Genomic DNA, 18,359 nt, shown 5'->3' on the forward strand with positions numbered 1-18,359 from the left:
TAGGGGCATTTTGCCTTGCACACACCCAATCCAGGATAAACGTGGTTTGAATCCCGGCATTCCATATGGTCCCCCGAGCCTGCCAGCAGTGATTTCTGAGCACAGAGGCAGGAGTAACCCCTGAGTGCCACTGGCTGTGAGCCAAAAACAAAAACAAAAACAAAAAAAACAAAAAAAAAGTACATGGTTCTAAATTAGTTTATTAATATTGAAGTGATGTGCTGTTTATAACTTCACATACAAGAGCTAATGAATGAGCACATTTAGTCCACTAAGGAAAGAAAAAGTTTTTGCAACATTGATGACATAATGGATCAGGGACTTAATGAATTATTGCTTAATCTTTACCTGGCATACTGCTCAGTTTTCCATGTAATTCACTTAATGACCAAATTTCCAAAGTCTTTAAATATTGTTCATCTAGGCCAGTATTTTCTTTTTTCTTTCCCCCACCCTAAACCAGTATTTTCAAGATAACTTAAAATTTTCTTGTAATCTCCCCTTGTATACTTTTGTTAAACCATAGCAGAATGATTCTAAATTTTATTTATTTATTTATTTTGTTTTTTGGGTCACACCGGGAGGCGCTCGGGGGTTACTCCTGGCTCTACGCTCAGAAATCACTCCTTGCAGGCTCAGGGGACCATATGGGGTGCTGGGATTCAGACCACCTTCCTTCTGAATGCAAGGCAAATGCCCTACCTTCATACTATCTCTCTTGCCCCTGATTCTAAATTTTTATTAGTAAAGAAAAATTATCAAAAAAAAAGAGAAAATATCAAGTAGAACTTATTTTCATTTAGACATTGGAATATTGTTTTATTTTAAAGTTTAACAAAAGGCACATGAAAAAAATGCTCCACATCACTAATCATCAGGGAGATGCAAATAAAAACAACTATGAGGTACTATCTCACGCCGCAGAGATTGGCGCACATCACAAAAAATGAGAACAAGCAGTGCTGGCAGGGATGTGGAGAGAAAGGAACTCTTATCCACTGCTGGTGGGAATGCCATTTAGTCCAACCTTTATGGAAAGTGAAATGGAGATTCCTCCAAAAACTGGAAATGGAGCTCCCATATGATCCAGCTATACAACTCTTAGAGATATAACCTAGGAACACAAAAATACAATACAAAAATCCCTTCCTCACACCTATATTCATTGCAGCACTATTTACAATAGCCAGACTCTGGAAACAACCAAGATGCCCTTCAACAGATGAAGGCTAATGAAACTGTGGTATATATGCACAAAGAAATATCACATAGGCATCAGGAGAGATGAAATCATGAAATTTTCTTATACATGGATGTACATGGAATCTATTATGCTGGGTGAAATAACTCAGAGGGAGAGAGATAAATGCAGAATAGTCTCACTCATCTATGGGTTTTAAGAAAAATAAAAGACATTTTTATAATAATTCTCAGAGACAAAAGAGAGGAGGGCTGGAAGGTCCAGCTCATGACATGAAGCTCACCACAGAGTGATGAGTGCAGTTTGAAAAATAATTACATTGAGAACTATCATAATAATGTGAATGAATGAGGGAAATAGAAAGCCTGTCTTGAGTACAGGTGGGGTGTGGTGGGGAGGAGGGAGACTTGGGACACTGGTGATGAGTATGTTGTACTGGTGAAAGGGGATGTTCTTTACATGACTGAAACCCAACTACATATTTGTAATCAAGCTGTTTAAATAAAGATATTAATTAAAAAATAAAAATAAATTTAAAAAGATAAATAAATAACAAGAATCAGTCCTTGCAGGCTTAGGAGACAATATTGGATGCCATGGGATCAAACTTGGGTCTACTCATGAAAAGCAAGCACCTTGTCTACTGTACTTTTGCTCCAACCCCTACAAATCTCTTTATCCAAAATAGTTGCAGGAAGATTTCCTTGATGCAGGCTTAAAATAAAATTCAAACTAAAAGATTTTTAAGTGAATTTAGAAGAGTCCACCATAGAACACATCCTCTCTGCATACACTACAGCACATTGCAGGGTTTTTATTTTTGGAGGGGAGGGAGAACTGCAAAGAGCATACATTACTAGATTTTAAATGGATGATGTCACCTGCCTCTAAAAATGGGCTTGATCCCTCAGGATTCCAGAAACAAAGCCCAGAAACCAGACTCCCTGAAAGCTGTGCACAAGCAGAGGTCTGAGTGGTGGCATGTCTGAGTCTCCCGAAAGGGAAGCTAAAGGCTGTGCTGCCATCTCTGCATGAAGTTGCATCAGCAATGGCATCTGGAGAATAGACAGTCTGAGGATTCAATAGACAGTCTGAGGATACACACAAAGCGGTATCCTCAGCATGGACAATGTTGTTCCAAGCTAGAGCCTTTTGTGGAACCACAGCAGGGTCTGCCCAACCAGATTCCTGAAAAGTACTGAGTACATCTGGATGATGAGGGGGAATAAATGGTAGCCCCCAGGATGAAGGAGATAGCTCAGACTAGAGCACATGTTTTTCATGTAGCACCCCATGTTCTATCCTCAGAGCACTGAGGGAGCAAGCCTTGAGCATGACCAATTGTGATCCCCCTCAAACAAACAAAAATGATGGTATTCACCACTTAAGACTACTATGACAGATTGGAAAGAGAACCAAGATGCTGATCCTTTCCATGACGCATAGGATCAAATGAGAGGTACTTTGAATCCATTGATTACTGGGAATAAATTCCCTAATAGCAGTCTGAGGTGGTATTTGTTTCAAGTGATTGATCTGGAGATTGTTTTTCAGAGAATGGTAGGAGAGAAACAAGACTAAAAAGAGATGCCTAAGAATAAGGGTAAACTGGAAGTTGACAAATGTTTACCCGGAAGCTCTAAGAAGTGAATTGTATCTCACAGTGGGTCCAGCCTTAAGGCCACAAGGCCGGTCATTTGTGCTGTCTGTGTCAGCTGAATTTTGCCTCATGTGTAAAGGGTATAGTAGCTTTCCAATTGCACAGGCTGCATAGGGCAGTTCTTTGAAGAAAAAGAAAGCTGTATCTGTCACCTTGTGGGTACACTGTCTATAAAAGCAGCTGGGGGGCCACAGCAATACTACAGTGGGTAGGGCACTTAGTCTTGCATATATCTGATTTAGGTTCAGTCCATAACACCCTATATGGTGTGTCATCAGGAGTGAGATCCCTGAGCTCAGAAGCAGGAGTAAGCCCTGAGCACCACTGGGTATGGCCTAAAACCAAAGCTGAGTTGGGTAAAGGCATATTCATATGCTATCCTATTTCTCTTCTATGATGGTGACCTCTGTGTTGCAGTCTAGCAGAAATGGAAGTGTGCCCAAATTCTCCAGTCATAGCCTGTAACCTCTGTGGCATCAACCACGGGTTAAGCTTATATTAGATTTAAGAATATAAGTCAATCAAAAATATTTCAAGATAAGGTCTAGAAACTAGTTAAGTGCTCTTCTGGGGAGAAAGTATCTGCTTTATCTATTTTAGTGACCTGGGACCACCACTGTCCAACCAGCCTAGGGGAGGTGGGGGGAGAGAGAGGGAGAGAGAGAGAGAAAGAGAGAGAGAGAGAAAGAGAGAGAGAGAGAAAGAGAGAGAGAGAGGGAGAGGAGAGAAGAGAGAGATGAGAGAGAGAAGGGAGAGGGAGAGAGAGGGAGAGAGGGGGGGGGGAGAGAAAGTATCTTATCCAGCCTGCAGTTTGATGTCTGCCAGAGAGTTTCTGAGATAGAGAGAGGGAGATGTAATTCACCAGCCAGAGAGGGCTGGGGGAGGCCTGTAGGGCCTGGCTTTGAGAGAGAATAGGGATAGAGATGGAGCAAGCAGCATCTCTTGATGCTTTATCTCTGGCCCCCCTCAGATTGGCAGGCTCTGTTCCAGACTCTACCCTGCCCTCCCCCCAATAACTGCCAGACTTTCCCCTCTATACTTTGGAGGTAGTTAGCAGTTTTGGGGGGTTATGTCCCAGTCCAACTGCCATTACAGGGGATCCAATCAACTGCTATTGGGTGGTACCATCCCACCTGTAAGGTACATTGACTAATTGCTGTAAATAAATCAACAATCTAATACCATTTGCATGCCACATCTTATGGTGTTATTTTTAAAATCATATCAAAGAAGTAGCAATAATGTAAAAAGAATGTTGGAGTCTTGCATGCCACCAACCTGAAATCCCCTGCATCCCATATAGTGTCCTTAGCACTTCCAGGTGTGATTCCTGAATGCAAAGTTGGTAATTACCATCAAGCATTGCCAGGTGTGGCCCCAACATGAACAACAACAAAAGAATTGACTCAGTTCACAGGAAATTCAATGTTGTTTCCACTGTTTTTTGGAGCTTCCACCCACATCTTTAAGATTCCCTGGATATTTGCTAGATAAGGAACAGTTGATATTTGTTACACCTTTCTTTATATTTTCCTTATATGAGGTCAAGAGAAATATTAAAAGTTTTCAGAGTCCAGTAGAGGCCAATAGATTTGAGATATTTTGGTGCGAGGGATCAGAGTGATAGCACAGAAGGTAGGGAATTTACCTTGTATTGGGGGGGAAAAGTAAAATCAGTAACTGTGCGCTCCTTGAAGGAGTGAAAAGTAGGGATACACTCTAGGAAGCTGGCTGAGTAACTCACACTATGAGGTAGTACGATTTTTTTTTTTACTCGTTCCTGGAGCAGATCAAAGAGGTCTCCTGCAAAATTCACGAAAAACACTATGCAAATACAAGTTCCCTGTTCATTTTATTCACTACAAAAGGACAAGAAGCACACCTTTCTCATTCAGCACGGCAAGCACATAGATTGACACTGTGTCTGACAATACTTGCAAAATAAATGGGGGATTTGAATGAAAGGAGACTGGTAAAGCATGATAAAGCACTTACTTTGCATGTGTGAGGCCTGTGTTCTGTCTCAGGCACTTCCCCCTCCCAAAAATTGTTTGACTGAAATAGAGAAATGTGATTTAATAGATATTCATTGAGGACAAACAAATGGGTCCTGATAGCTGATGATGAAAAAACCACAGGTCACTTTCAAGCTTTAGGCTGGAGGGATAATGATAAAGAGGCTTTAAAGGAAAGTGTGTTAGTTTTCTGTTGCTAAAAATGACCCCAACCTATTGGGTAAAAGCAATACTCAATTTTGATAGTTCAGGAACCAGACATATTTCAATTGGGTTCTCTACGCAGGCTGTTGTCAAGATATCATCCAAGGCTGATCTCCTCTGGAACAGATCAGCCTCCAAGCTCATTCAAGCTGTTGACAGAATTCAGTCCCTTGCAACTATAGGATCAGGCCCTCAGCTCCTGGTAGCTGTCCTATTCTGGAGTAGTCAAATCATGATCGTTTTGGTTTTTCAAGATTAAAAGTCTCTTCTTTCGGAGAAAGACAAACATCTTTGGTAAAGGTTTCAGGGCTTTATAAGGTAGTTCAGATCTATCTAGAATCATTTCCCTTTACATTTATAGAAAGTCAACAGATTAAGGATTTTAATTTAAACGTATGATCTCATCCCCTTGAATCATATTCCACTGGTGAATAAGAAAATCACAAGCTGGGGCCGGAGAGATAGCATGGAGGTAAGGCTTTTTGCCTTGCATGCAGAGGGACAGTGGTTCGAATCTTGGCGTCCCATATGGTCCCCTGAGCCTGCCAGGAGCAATTTCTGAGCACAGAGCCAGAAGTAACCCCTGAGTGCTGCTGGGTGTGGCCCAAAAACCAAAAAATAAAATAAAAATAAAAATAAAAAAAATCTCAAGCTGTACCTGTGCTGAAGGGTACAGATGAACATGAAGGTGGATAGTCAGAAAAGTGATGAAGTGGCAACCACAGGGATTTATCATATAATTCCTCAAACCTCAGAAGCCTGTTCAATCCTTGTCAGAGTCTTTAGTGTTAGTGGGAGACAAGAATATAGTGATTCCATCACAGAGACTGGCACACATCATAAAGAACAAAAAAAATTCAGTGATGGTGGGGATGTGGGGGAAAGGAACTCTCATTCATTGCTAGTGGGAATGCCATCTAGACCAGCCCTTATGGAAAACAATATGGAGATCCCTCAAAAAAAAAAAAAAAAAAACCTGGAAATTGAGCTCCCATACCAGCTATACCACTCCTAGGGAATATACCCTAGAAACACAAAAATCCAATATAAAAATCCCTTCCTCATACCCATATTCATCGCAGCACATTTTACAATAGCAGACTCTGAAAACCAAGATGCCCTTCAACAGATGAATGGCTAAAGAAACTGTGGCGCATATACACAATGTAATATTATGCAGCCATCAGGAGAGATGAAGTCATGAAATTTTCCTATACATGGATGTACACGGAATCTATTATGCTGAGTGAAATTAGTCAGGAAAGAGAGACACACAGAACAATCTCACTCATCTATGGGTTTTAAGAAAAATAAAAGACATTATTGAAGTAATTCCCAGAGATGAGGGCCAGAAGTACCAGCTCATGATATGAAGCTCACCACAAAGAGTGGTAGTGAGGGATGTAGAAAGCCTGTCTCGAATACAGGCAGTAGGTCAGGGAGGGAAAAGATGGGGACATTGATGATGGGAAGGTTGCATGGTGAAGGGGGTGTTTTTGTTATGACTGAAACCCAACTACAATTATGTTTGTAATCATGGTGCTTAAAAAAATAAATTATTTAATTAAAAAAAGAAAACAGTGGTTGGTGAAATGTCAAAATGGCACTTATGGGGACCGGAGAGATAGCATGGAGGTAAGGCGTTTGCCTTTCATTCAGAAGGTCATCTGTTCGAATCCCGGCTTCCCATATGGACCCCGTGCCTGCCAGGAGCAATTTCTGAGCATGGAGCCAGGAGTAACCCCTGAGCACTGCCGGGTGTGACCCAAAAACCACACACACACAAAAAAAATGGCACTTATGAGTTTGACTCAGTTGATACTGTGTGTGTGTGTGTGATTGAGTGAGTGAGAGAGAGAGAGAAAGAGAGAGAGAGGAAAGATTAAATGAGTGTAGAACAAATAAATCGTTCTCAAGAGCTGGGATTCATTGAGAAGAATAAAGCCACACTAACTCAAAACCATTCATTTATTTAACTCTACAGTGTCCTTAGTGAAATGTGAGAGATGAAATTGAGATTGTAGGGAATCAATTAAAGCATTGGCATATGAGGTTTTTGTCCCCCCCCCCCCCAAAAAAAAAACCCTTTCAATTCTGTGGAATATGGACAAGGCTAGGCCCTCACACTGCTCCTACAGATGTATGAGCTTTACTAGGGCCTTTTCAGTCAAACTCTGTCTACTTGGCCTTAACTGTTTTTCATTCTGGGGTGCGCAAGGTGGTACCACAGTTTGCATTTAGACTGCTAATGGGCTCTCTGGGCAAGACAAAACGAGACTTTCAGTAGAAAACATGAGTAATCTACCAATTTGGAGAATCTGAGGGAGGAAGCCTTTCTGCCTTCTGAGCAATTAAAAATGGTCTACTCTATCTTGTTCTGTGAGTTGAATTTTTAATGATGAGTAAAAATCTGTGCTTAGTTTCTTTTCGGCCAGCCCTCATTTTTTTTAAAGCCCAGCTGCCATAGCTGGTGTTTTTTGTTTGTTTGTTTGTTTTAGAAATCAAGTAAAATTCTGAGGAAATGAAATAGTAGGAAGGATTAAGCAATTTTTGGACCCAAGTCAGATATTGAGGCTATTGAAATAACCAGCATTCAAAAGGAATATGATTAATCAGAGGCAGTACTGCCATGTAGAAGCTGAATTTAATTCTAATGTAATGAACCCATAAATGAACTGCTTCTCTTTATGGTTTCCTGGAATGAGTCCTATCTTTTCTCCCTTCACTCAAAAGATCAACCTGGAATAATTTTGTTTTTATTATGAGAACTATATAGCTAATGAAGATTAACATAAAGAGAACCATTTAAGTTTTTTAATCAATATGGCAATACTATTGTTTGACCTTCTTTTATCCACCATTTATAAATATTTACTTCCATTACAAAATAATTTGCATTTACTTTCACCATCTTTATCCCTTGTCATTTATTCCATATTAAAAATTCTTGGATATAAATAATATGCATAGAAAAATAGGATTAAAACCTATAGCTCTAGAGTTAATAATCATCTCTGGAGCTGAAATGTGTTCATCTAACATTCTAAATGGATTTTTCCATCATTCTAAACCAATAGGGTAAGCACTATGCACGCTGTTGTAAAGTGTATTTCATGCCTCACTGGGCTTTTCTGTCTTTAACTTTTCAATATATGTAATTTGATTAAATTTTTTGGCTGGTCAAGATAAGGAGAAATCAAGGGAAATTGCTCTTAACAGAATCTCCAGTGTGCTTGGGATTATAATTGAAGCAGAAATAAACATCTTTCTTTGTAGAAAGTTAAAGATAGGCTTTGTTCCCTTTTTACATCGGAGATCATCTGTTATTGTAACCTAGACACCTAAACCCACTCCAGATTCAAAACATGCCATTTACAAACATGCATGCCAAGTTCAAATGCCCTTTTTGTGTGTTTGCATATAATTTGAAGATTTCAATGCCAAAGTAAAATATAGTTTCCATTGTATTGCATTACCCACACTGTGGGTGAGCTGCCTCTTTGCTCTGAGATTGCTTGAGTAGACAAAGTAAGAGTTTGACTTTGTTCAAAAAGAGAAATGTTTCTCTGCCCAACTGAAATGATTGCTAGGTATAAGCTGCCAACTTCATTTCCCCTCTCAGAAATGTACATTTTCCCTATTATAAAATGTACTCATAATAGAAATGAGACAGTTCCCAAGAGTGTGGTTATCCAAAGGTAATCTCAACCCAATCTGATTAGAGGCAAGTGGCTCATGCCTCAAAATGCTCCAGGGTATGATTATTTTATGATAACCATACTCTGTATCATGTCTTATTGATTAACTAATAAAGCCTTAGTATTTCTATTTAAAAGAAATGTGGAGAAACAGAATAACTAGTTCTAGAAAGGGTGCCATACTTTTGGGAAACCTAAACTGCTTCCTTGATTTCACCTTTTTACAATTTCAAGTGCAGCCTGAAAGGTTTTTAGGTGCCTATTATAGTACCTTCTTTGGTGATAAGATCATTTGTTAAATGTGAAGTGCATTGCTTACCTTTAAATGAACCCTAAATTGTTAACACTCTTGTGAAAGCAGAATGGCAGTCTTTTAAGGAATGATGCATTTTTGTTCTTGCCATCACAGAGATTCGGAGAAATATAGATAGAATCTGAAAATTATAGCAACCAGCCTGCCTATGAAGGCCATATGCTGGTAATATCACCTTAGAGTGAGAAAAGTATGTGACTAACAGGCAATTATTTTTAATCTAGAATAGCTTTGGGACTATCGCGGGGAGCGTGTCCCTTTAGAATACAAGTTCAATGTTCAGGCACCCACAATATCCTTATCTCTCTCAAAGGCTATGATTACATATCTATATGAAAAGAGGATGAGAAAATTGAAGCAATTACCTTGGGTGATTCAATTTAATAACCTGTTTTCCCTCATTACTTGATGTTTTCACTGTAAATATAAGAGTATGACCTAAATTACTAAATCATTGCCTCGATATTCCATTTCTTTCTTACAATGTAGACACAGATAATATATTCAAATTGGAAAAGACTATTCCCCAAGTAATAGTATCCAACTCTAGTACTTGGTGATTTATCTTTTTGATCAAATTTAGCTCTCCGAGAAGTATAATCTAGTCATTTCTATAATAATTGGTCAACTCACTGGGTGGTGAGGTTAGACAATCCCTTTGACTAATTCATTTCTGTGGTTATACATTATTGATGTGATCTGAACAGAACAACACTTTGAGAATATGTACATAGAGTTACCTTAATTTATACCATTCACATAAATACCCCCACTGTTCACAGTGCCTATAGTGTGTTTATCTCCAGAATTCAAATAAATGAGAATAGAATTTTTGTTAATTTCCCAGAGATTTCACCAAAACCTTTGTCTTTAAGGTCTAAGTTTAGTATTTGCCTCAGAAATCAACTGATCTCTTTTCAAAAGTACCTTAAAACTCTTCATTTAACACATAGTAACTTGATGTCATTTCTCTCCTTTTTAAAAATAAGATCTTACTGATCATTTCTTTTTGTTTTTCTTCTATGATAGCACTTTATTTTTTGTTTTGTTTTGGTTTGGTTTTGGGTAACACCCAGTAGCGCTCAGAGGTTACTCCTGCCTCTACACTCAGAAATCTCTCCTGCAGGCTCGGGAGACCAAATGGGATGCCAGGATTCGAACCACCATCCTTCTGCATGCAAGGCAAATGCCTTACCTCCATGCTATCTCTCTGGCCTCCTATCATAGCACTTTATTTTTTAAAACCATCAGACCTTGTGCTTGTTTCTGCTGGTAGATACACTGCTCTTTTAATTTATCTTTGTCAGTCTTGCTATGAAGATTCTGCTCTTTAGGTACTTGAATTCAGAATACATAGAAACCCTGATGACTAATGATGGCATTAAAGCTAAGAAGCTATCAGAAAAGAGATTCTCCCAATGCTTCTTCTAAGAGTAAAGCTCTAGCCACACCATTTGTTTTGCCTCCTTGAATATTAGTGGGTACTTGGATCTCTGCTTTTTCGTTTTTAATAATTTCTTTATTTAAACACTATGATTACAAACATAATTGTAGTTGAGTTTCAGTCATAACAAGATCACCCCCCTTCACCATGCAACTTTCCCATCGCCAATGCCCCCATCTCTTCCCTCCCCACCCCCCAGGCTGTATTCGAGACAGGCTTTCTACATCCCTCACTCACTGACATTGTTAAAGTAGTTCTCAGCATAGTTATTTCTCTAACTGCACTTACCACTCTTTGTAGTGAGCTTCATATCTTGAGCCAGTCCTTCTGGCCCTCATCTCTGGGAATTATTTCAATGTCTTTATTTTTCCTAAAACCCATAGATGAGCGAAACCAATCTGTGTCTTTCTCTCTCCCTCTGACTTATTTCATTCAGCATAATAGATTCTATGTACATCCATGTATAGGAAAATTTCATGACTTCATCTCTCCTGACAGCTGCATAATAGTCCATTGTGTATATGTACCACAGTTTCTTTAGCCATTCATCTGTTGAAGAGCATCTTGGTTGTTTCCAGAGTCTGGCTATTATAAATAGTTCTGCAATAAATATGGCTGTGAGGAAGGGATTTTTGTATTGTATTTTTTTGAGTTCCTAGGGTATATCCCTAGGAATGGTATAGCTGAATCAAATGGAAGTTCAATTTCCAGGCTTTTTTTTTAGGAATCTCCACATTATTTTTCATAAGGTCTGGTCTAGACAGCATTCCCACCAGCAATGAATGAGAGTTCCTTTCTCCCCACATCCCCACCAGCACTGATTGATCTTGTTCTTTGTGATGTGTGCCAATCTCTGTGGTATGAGATGTTACCTCATTTGTTGTTTTGATTTGCATCTCCCTGATGATTAGTGATGTGGAACATTGGATGGGTGATAACTGATGTTGTTGGTGTTTTTAAAAAAATATTTCTGGTGCCTGAGAGATAGCACAGTGGCATTTGCCTTGCAAGCAGCCGTCCCAGGACCAAAGGTGGTTGGTTCAAATCCCGGTGTCCCATATGGTCCCCCGTGCCTGCCAGGCGCTATTCCTGAGCAGATAGCCAGGAGTAACCCCTGAGCATCGCTGGGTGTGGCCCAAAAAACAAAAAAAATATATATATATTTCCTCTTAAGCAAATATTTATTTTTGTTTGTTTAGTTTTACAATAATGGGTGGAAATAATTTAGATAAATGAAAATTCTCAAGAGGTCATGTACTCTTTTTATCTTTTGTTTTTGTTTTTCTTTGGGGGGGTGTCACACCTACCTTGTTCAGAGCTTACTCCTGGCTCAGGAATCTCTACTGGTGAGGTCAGCAGATAGTATAAGGTACCAGGGATCAAACTGGGTTTTGTTGAGTGCAAGGCAAGCAAGCGCCTTACCTGCTGTACTTTCTTTCATTTTTTTCTGGCCCAGCTTTCTATCTTCTTTTGTCTGTTCATTTTATTAAATCCCAGTTTAAGTCATCATGGGATAAATTATGCTATAGTAATCAACCATAAAGTTATACTGTCTTCAAATGACAAGATTTTTGTCCTGCAGGTAAAATAATGAGTTATTAAGCTAAGTTCATTTTCATAGAACCTTACTCTAAGACCCAAACAACCAAGAGCATAGTTGTTCATGGAGAAGAGAGAAAAGGAATGCTGGAGAGGCCTAGATTGGTCAAGTGCCTTGTGTCAGAAATAGTACAAATAAGTCCAAATGATGTATGGTCCATCAACAAGAATTGTATCAAGGGATGTACAGTGATAGAGTGATTCTGAAGGGAAATACTAAAAATACTTGGTAACTAGTATAAATAATTTTTATATTTCCTACTAAAACAGCAGAGCAACTCTTTCTCAGTATGTATTAGCATTCTCTTCCATGTTACAAATAAATTTGCTCTCTTTAAAATCTCAGACTAAGGACATAACATCAAACTATAAGTTCTAAGAATAGATTTATAGGTTTTTAAGGCTACATAAACTTGGGAACTTAAAACAGCATATATTATAGACAAGGAGAAAAATCAAAGAATTGAAGTACATGCTTGAAAGCTCAAGGCATCAAGTTTGGCCTCTGTTATCATATGGTACCCCAAGAATCATTGGGTATAAACCTGGTCAGCATCACTAGGCTTCCTCAGCCACATTTCTGGACCCTTGCACTGGACTGTCAAGTTGAGTGTTGCCCAGACTGACCTCTGAGCACAGCTGTGGAATTTCCCTTCAGTCATATTTATTATCCTTATAGTTTTATGTATCACAAGTTTAGATATGGGTTAACTTGGTGTTAGCTTTGTTCTGGGTTTTATCAGACCAAAATCAAGGTGTCATTGTGGACTGTACTTCCCTCTAAGTCTCAGATTAATCTTTTAATCTTATTGAATGTTGGCAGAATGTAGATGCCTGTGGATGTTACAGTGATGCTCCCTGATTTTTGCTGACTGTTGACCCAGAACCCTTCCCATTTCACAGAGGTCACCCTCAAGTCAGGCTACATGACCTCTTCTATAAGTATTTCATGGTGTAGTTGTTTTTTTGCTTCACAGTTGATCAATTAATCTTTTTGTATTTGAATTTCCCTGATCTTGATCCTAAACTTATGATTAGGTCACACCTAACCCAAATGATTATTTCTAGATTAATTCAAAGTCAACTGATTAGAGATCTGTAAATCTCTCTGCCAGATAACATATTTACAGGAGTGATGTCCCATTTGGTGCCAGATTCTTCTCACAGCAGGGCAGAGGGATTGAGGCAGAAATCCTGGAAACCAGGATGCTTCTTAGAATTTTGCCAACCAGAGACATAGAGGAAATACATATATGCCATTAGAAGCCATTCTTGAATGCTGGTACTATGTAGAACCATTTCAGTTCTTAGATGGCTCTTGAAGTTGTCTCTTATTGTACCATCTATTCAATATCACATTTCATTTTAAGGCTGACTTTACTGCATTATTCTCCTCTTCCCCCCACCCACACAAACCACCTTAGGGGTTGGTTGTTTCCTGATACTGCTCCAAGAGACCACATGGTCTTAAGAATCAAACACAAAACTTCTGCTTGTCAGTACAGTCTCCTGCCTGTTGAACTCTCTTACTAGCTCCTGCATATTTCCTAGAGAAATGTGGTTTCTTTGCTTTTTGCTCAACTGTCTAAGACAGTTCATTACTCTATAATGTGTATAGGATAGCCCAGAAGTAATTTTCCTTTTATTTTTCCCCACAGGGTGGAAAATTAAGGTTGAAATACAAATTTATTTTTGTTTTTCCCAGAAGAGTTGACAGTGTAGTTTTCCTGTAATCTTTCAACAAGCAGTGAAATATTATTTTGGCTACACCTGTTGGCTCTTTCAACTTATCATGGCTGAAGTTTCACACAGTTTTCTTTCCTATTTATGTCAAAGAAGCCTGTCTTGGGGGTTTGCCAGACAGGCAGTTTTCCGTCCAGAGGTTAATGACATGCTTTTTGTTTCTTTATTATAATTTTTAATTAATCCTTTTTTATTTTACATTACTCCTTTTCTAACTAGAAAGGTTTGTTGCCAATTTTTCTCTCTAACATTTTGCTCATGATGTACTGAAGAAATGAAGCTCCCTAATAACTTTGTAAACCCTAGTGTCTTAATAAAAATAAATAAAGTTCTTTATGTGAAGTGATATATCAGTAGTTTTGACTTCTCTTTGGTCTTGAGCATGATCATACTAATATATATATATATTTTTTTTGTTTGTTTGTTTGTTTGTTTGTTTTTGGGCCACATCTGGCGTTGCTCAGGGGTTACTCCTGGCTGTCTGCTCAGAAATAGCTCCTGGCAGGCACGGGGGACCATATGGGACACCAGGATTCGAACCAACCACCTTTGGACCTGGATCGTCTGCTTGCAAGGCAAACACCGATTGCTATCTCTTCAGGGCCCTGATCATACTAATATTAAAAAAACATAAGCCAAGAAAAACTTCCTTGGGAGCTGAGGGATAGATAGTACAGCGGTTAGGGCATTTGCCTTGCACACAGACAACCAGGGACTGACTAGGATTCAATCTTCAGCATCCCATACGGTTCCAGAGCCTGCCAGTGCGATTCCTGAGCACAGAGCCAGGAATAATCCCCGAGTGTTGCCAGGTGTGGATCAAAAATGAAAAACAACAACAACAACAACAACAACAAACAACCCTTTAAAGACTATTATCTGATTATCTGATAGATACAACTTTTACAGATTTTTTTTGTTTTGGTTTTGTTTTGGTTTTGGGCCACACCCGGCATGCTCAGGGCTACTCCTGGCTGTCTCTCAGAAATAGCTCCTGGCAGCAACGGGGGGGGACCATATGGGACACTGGGATTTGAACCAACCACCTTTGGTCCTGGATCGTGCTGCTTGCAAGGCAAACGCCGCTGTGCTATCTCTCCGGGCCCTTTTAAAATTTTTTTTCCTTCTTACATTTAACAAAATTTTGTAACAATGCTTAAGAGATCTAACTTGGCAAGAAAATGTTTGTTTCCCAGTGAAAGAAATCTTGAGTAGGCACATAAACATAGTAATCTCTTAGACATTTGAGACATAGAGACGAAAGGTCAGTTTTGGTCCTTAAAATAGCTTGTGGGAAGAACATAAATTTAGAATCAAACCTGAGTTTGAATTCCTGTTCTAACAACAGCTCAAAAAAATACCTTATGCAATGTCTTTTTCTAATTCCCAATTCTGGTTGTTAAATAGGTATATAAATTTTTCTTAGAATCTATAGTCACAGTAAAAATATTATATCCTGACCAAATTGGGATTATTTAAGTCATTTAATGTATAATTACATAAATTAATTGTTGGCTAGTTATTAGAGAAAAAGAACAAAATATCATTTCAACAGATTGCAGAAAGGAGCATTTGAAAAAGTCATGATTAAAAAAAACCTTAGTCTTACTCTTAGGAACTTCTTTTTTTTTATAAAGAGACCAACCGAAGGCCTGAGTGAAGCATATTTATCAATGCTAGTGCTAGACATTAGTTTAGATTAAAGACATAAGACACAATCAGTAATCTATTACCACTCTTTTTTCAACATTACATCAAAATTACTAGTCAACACATGAAAAAGGAAGAAAGTTATAACATTGGAAAGAAAAAACAATGACAATATTTTTGGAAGATATAACCAACTTGCATTAGAACTCAAAGCAATCTATTGTGGTTAATGTTATATTTTCCACTCTTTTTTTTTTTTTTTTTTTGGTTTTTGGGCCACACCCGGCGATGCTCAGGGGTTACTCCTGGCTGTCTGCTCAGAAATAGCTCCTGGCAGGCACGGGGGACCATATGGAACACCGGGATTCTAACCAACCACCTTTGGTCCTGGATTAGCTGCTTGCAAGGCAAACGCCGCTGTGCTATCTCTCCGGGCCCTAATGTTATATTTTCCAAGCTGCATGGATAACATGATCAGTATATTAAAACTAATTTTATTTGTATGTTTTAGCAACAATTGGGAAACATATTTAAAGAATCTCAAAAATAAACCCAGCAGAGTGTTTCCAAATTTTACTTATGAAAAAAGTTAAAAATTTGTTTAGGGAAGAAGCAATAGCACAGCAGTAAGGCATTTGTCTTGCACTCGGCCAACACAGGACGGACACCAGTTCGAATCTCTGCATCCTGTATGCTTCTTGAGCCTGCCAGGAGTGACTTCTGAGTGCAGAGTATCACTGGGTATGGTCCAAAAGCCAAAAAAAAAAAATACTCAAACATATATTCTATATAATTCAGAAACTTTATTTCTTGATAAACACTCAAGACTTAAAATCAGTGAGTCAAATATAGTTGTGCACCAAAGTTCAGCAGTATTACTTACAATTGCCAAAATATGACAATATAAATATTCATTGATGGATAAATAGACAAATAGTGGTAAAAACATGCAATGGAATGTTATTTTGCTTTTTAAAGGAGTAAAATGCTGACATGCTACAAGAATGGAGCTTGAATACATTATGTTAAGTGTAAAAACCAGTCAAAAAAAGGACAAGTAATCTATAATTTTGTTGATATGCGCTGCCTAGAATAATCAAATTCAGAGACAAAAAAATAAAATTGTAGGGGCCAAGAGCTGAAGCACTTGGAAGAGGAAAAGGGAAATTGTTAGCAGTTTGGGAAGATGAAAAATTTGGAAATGGATTGTAGAGATAGTTGCAAAGCAATGCAACTGTGATTAATGCTGCTGAATTGTATTTAAGATGTTTTGAATGATCAAATTTATGTTGTATTATGAATATAATATCTAACTTAATACATGAAAACTTGCTAATAGGTGTGTGGACAAAGCTCTACTTTTCAGGTATAATCTCTCCCCAAGCTATTTGTCTAAGAATGTCTGGGATTGGGGCCAGAGAGATAGCACAGCGGTGTTTGCCTTGCAAACAGCCGACCCAGGACCTAAGGTGGTTGGTTTGAATCCTGGTGTCCCATATGGTCCCCCGTGCCTGCCAGGAGCTATTTCTGAGCAGACAGCCAGGAGTAACCCCTGAGCACTGCCGGGTGTGGCCCAAAACCAAAATAAAAAGAATGTCTGGGATTTAAGAGTCCCTTCCTCATATTTGCCGCCTTTCTTCTTCTTCTTCTTCTTCTTTTCTTCTTTTCTTTCTTCTTCTTCTTCTTCTTCTTCTTCTTCTTCTTCTTTCTTCTTCTTCTTCTTCTTCTCTTCTTCTTCTTCTTCTTCTTCTTCTTCTTCTTCTTCTTCTTCTTCTTCTTTCTTCTTCTTTCTTCTTCTCTTCTTCTTCTTTCTTCTTTCTTCTTTTTTTCTTCTTCTTTTCTTCTTCTTTTTCTCTTCTTTCTTCTTCTTCTCTTCTTTCTTCTTTCTTCTTCTTTCTTCTTCTTCTTCTTCTTCTTTCTTCTTCTTCTTCTTCTTCTTTCTTCTTCTTCCTTCTTCTTTCTTCTTCTTTCTTCTTCTTCTTCTTCTTCTTCTTCTTCTTTTTTTTCTTCTTCTCCTTCTCCTCCTTCTCCTTCTCCTTCTTCTCCTCCTCCTCCTCCTCCTCCTCCTTCTCCTTCTCCTTCTCCTTCTCCTCCTCCTCTTCCTCCTCCTTCTCCTCCTCCTCCTCCTCCTCCTCCTCCTCCTCCTCCTCCTCCTTCTTCTTCTTCTTCTTCTTCTTCTTCTTCTTCTTCTTCTTCTTCTTCTTCTTCTTCTTCTCCTTCTTCTTTTTTTGGGGGGGGCCACACCCAGCGGTGCTCAGGGGTTACTCCTGGCTGTCTGCTCAGAAATAGCTCCTGGCAGGCACGGGGGACCATATGGGACACCGGGATTCGAACCAACCACCTTTGGTCCTGGATCAGCTGCTTGCAAGGCAAACGCCGCTGTGCTATTTCTCCGGGCCCTGCCCTTTTCTTCTTTATAAAAATATATTTTAAAGGGCCAGAGTGGTGGCACAAGCAGTAAGGCTTCTGCCTTGCCTGTGCTAGCCTAGGACAGACCACAGTTCAGTCCCCCCGTATCCCATATGGTCCCCCAAGCCAGGGGTGATTTCTGAGTACATAGACAGGAGTCTATGAGCATCACCAGATGTGGCCCAAAAACCAAAAATAATAAATGTATATATTTTAAGTCATGCAACTTACCTATTATGAATATTAGTACTGCAGTACATGACTAAAATGGGTAGAAAATTAAGTAAGCAAATAATTCGAGGGCCAGGGAAATTTGTTCAAATGATAGAGCTCATGTCCAGCATGGACAAGGCCCAGGGTCTGATCCCCAACACTAAATGGTCTCCCATGTACTATAGATGTGGCTATTATGAAACAAAAGAT

The 18,359-nt window shown here is 38.9% G+C and overlaps 1 long non-coding RNA gene across 3 annotated transcripts in view; it reads right to left on the bottom strand.

Moving 5' to 3' along the window:
- LOC126001558 (uncharacterized) overlaps positions 1-18,359 on the bottom strand; it is a 998,123-nt gene that overhangs the window by 315,116 nt on the left and 664,648 nt on the right. Inside the window, exon 1 of one of the 3 annotated variants that reach the window (XR_007492878.1) lies at positions 17,869-17,891. The exons of the other annotated variants lie outside the window; for them this stretch is intronic. This is a non-coding gene — a long non-coding RNA (uncharacterized LOC126001558). Of the gene's footprint in view, positions 1-17,868; positions 17,892-18,359 lie in introns of those variants that run through there. 3 annotated transcript variants of the gene reach the window in all.

Source organism: Suncus etruscus, chromosome 2 (genome assembly GCF_024139225.1).
Source record: "Suncus etruscus isolate mSunEtr1 chromosome 2, mSunEtr1.pri.cur, whole genome shotgun sequence".
Lineage (NCBI taxonomy): Eukaryota > Metazoa > Chordata > Mammalia > Eulipotyphla > Soricidae > Suncus > Suncus etruscus.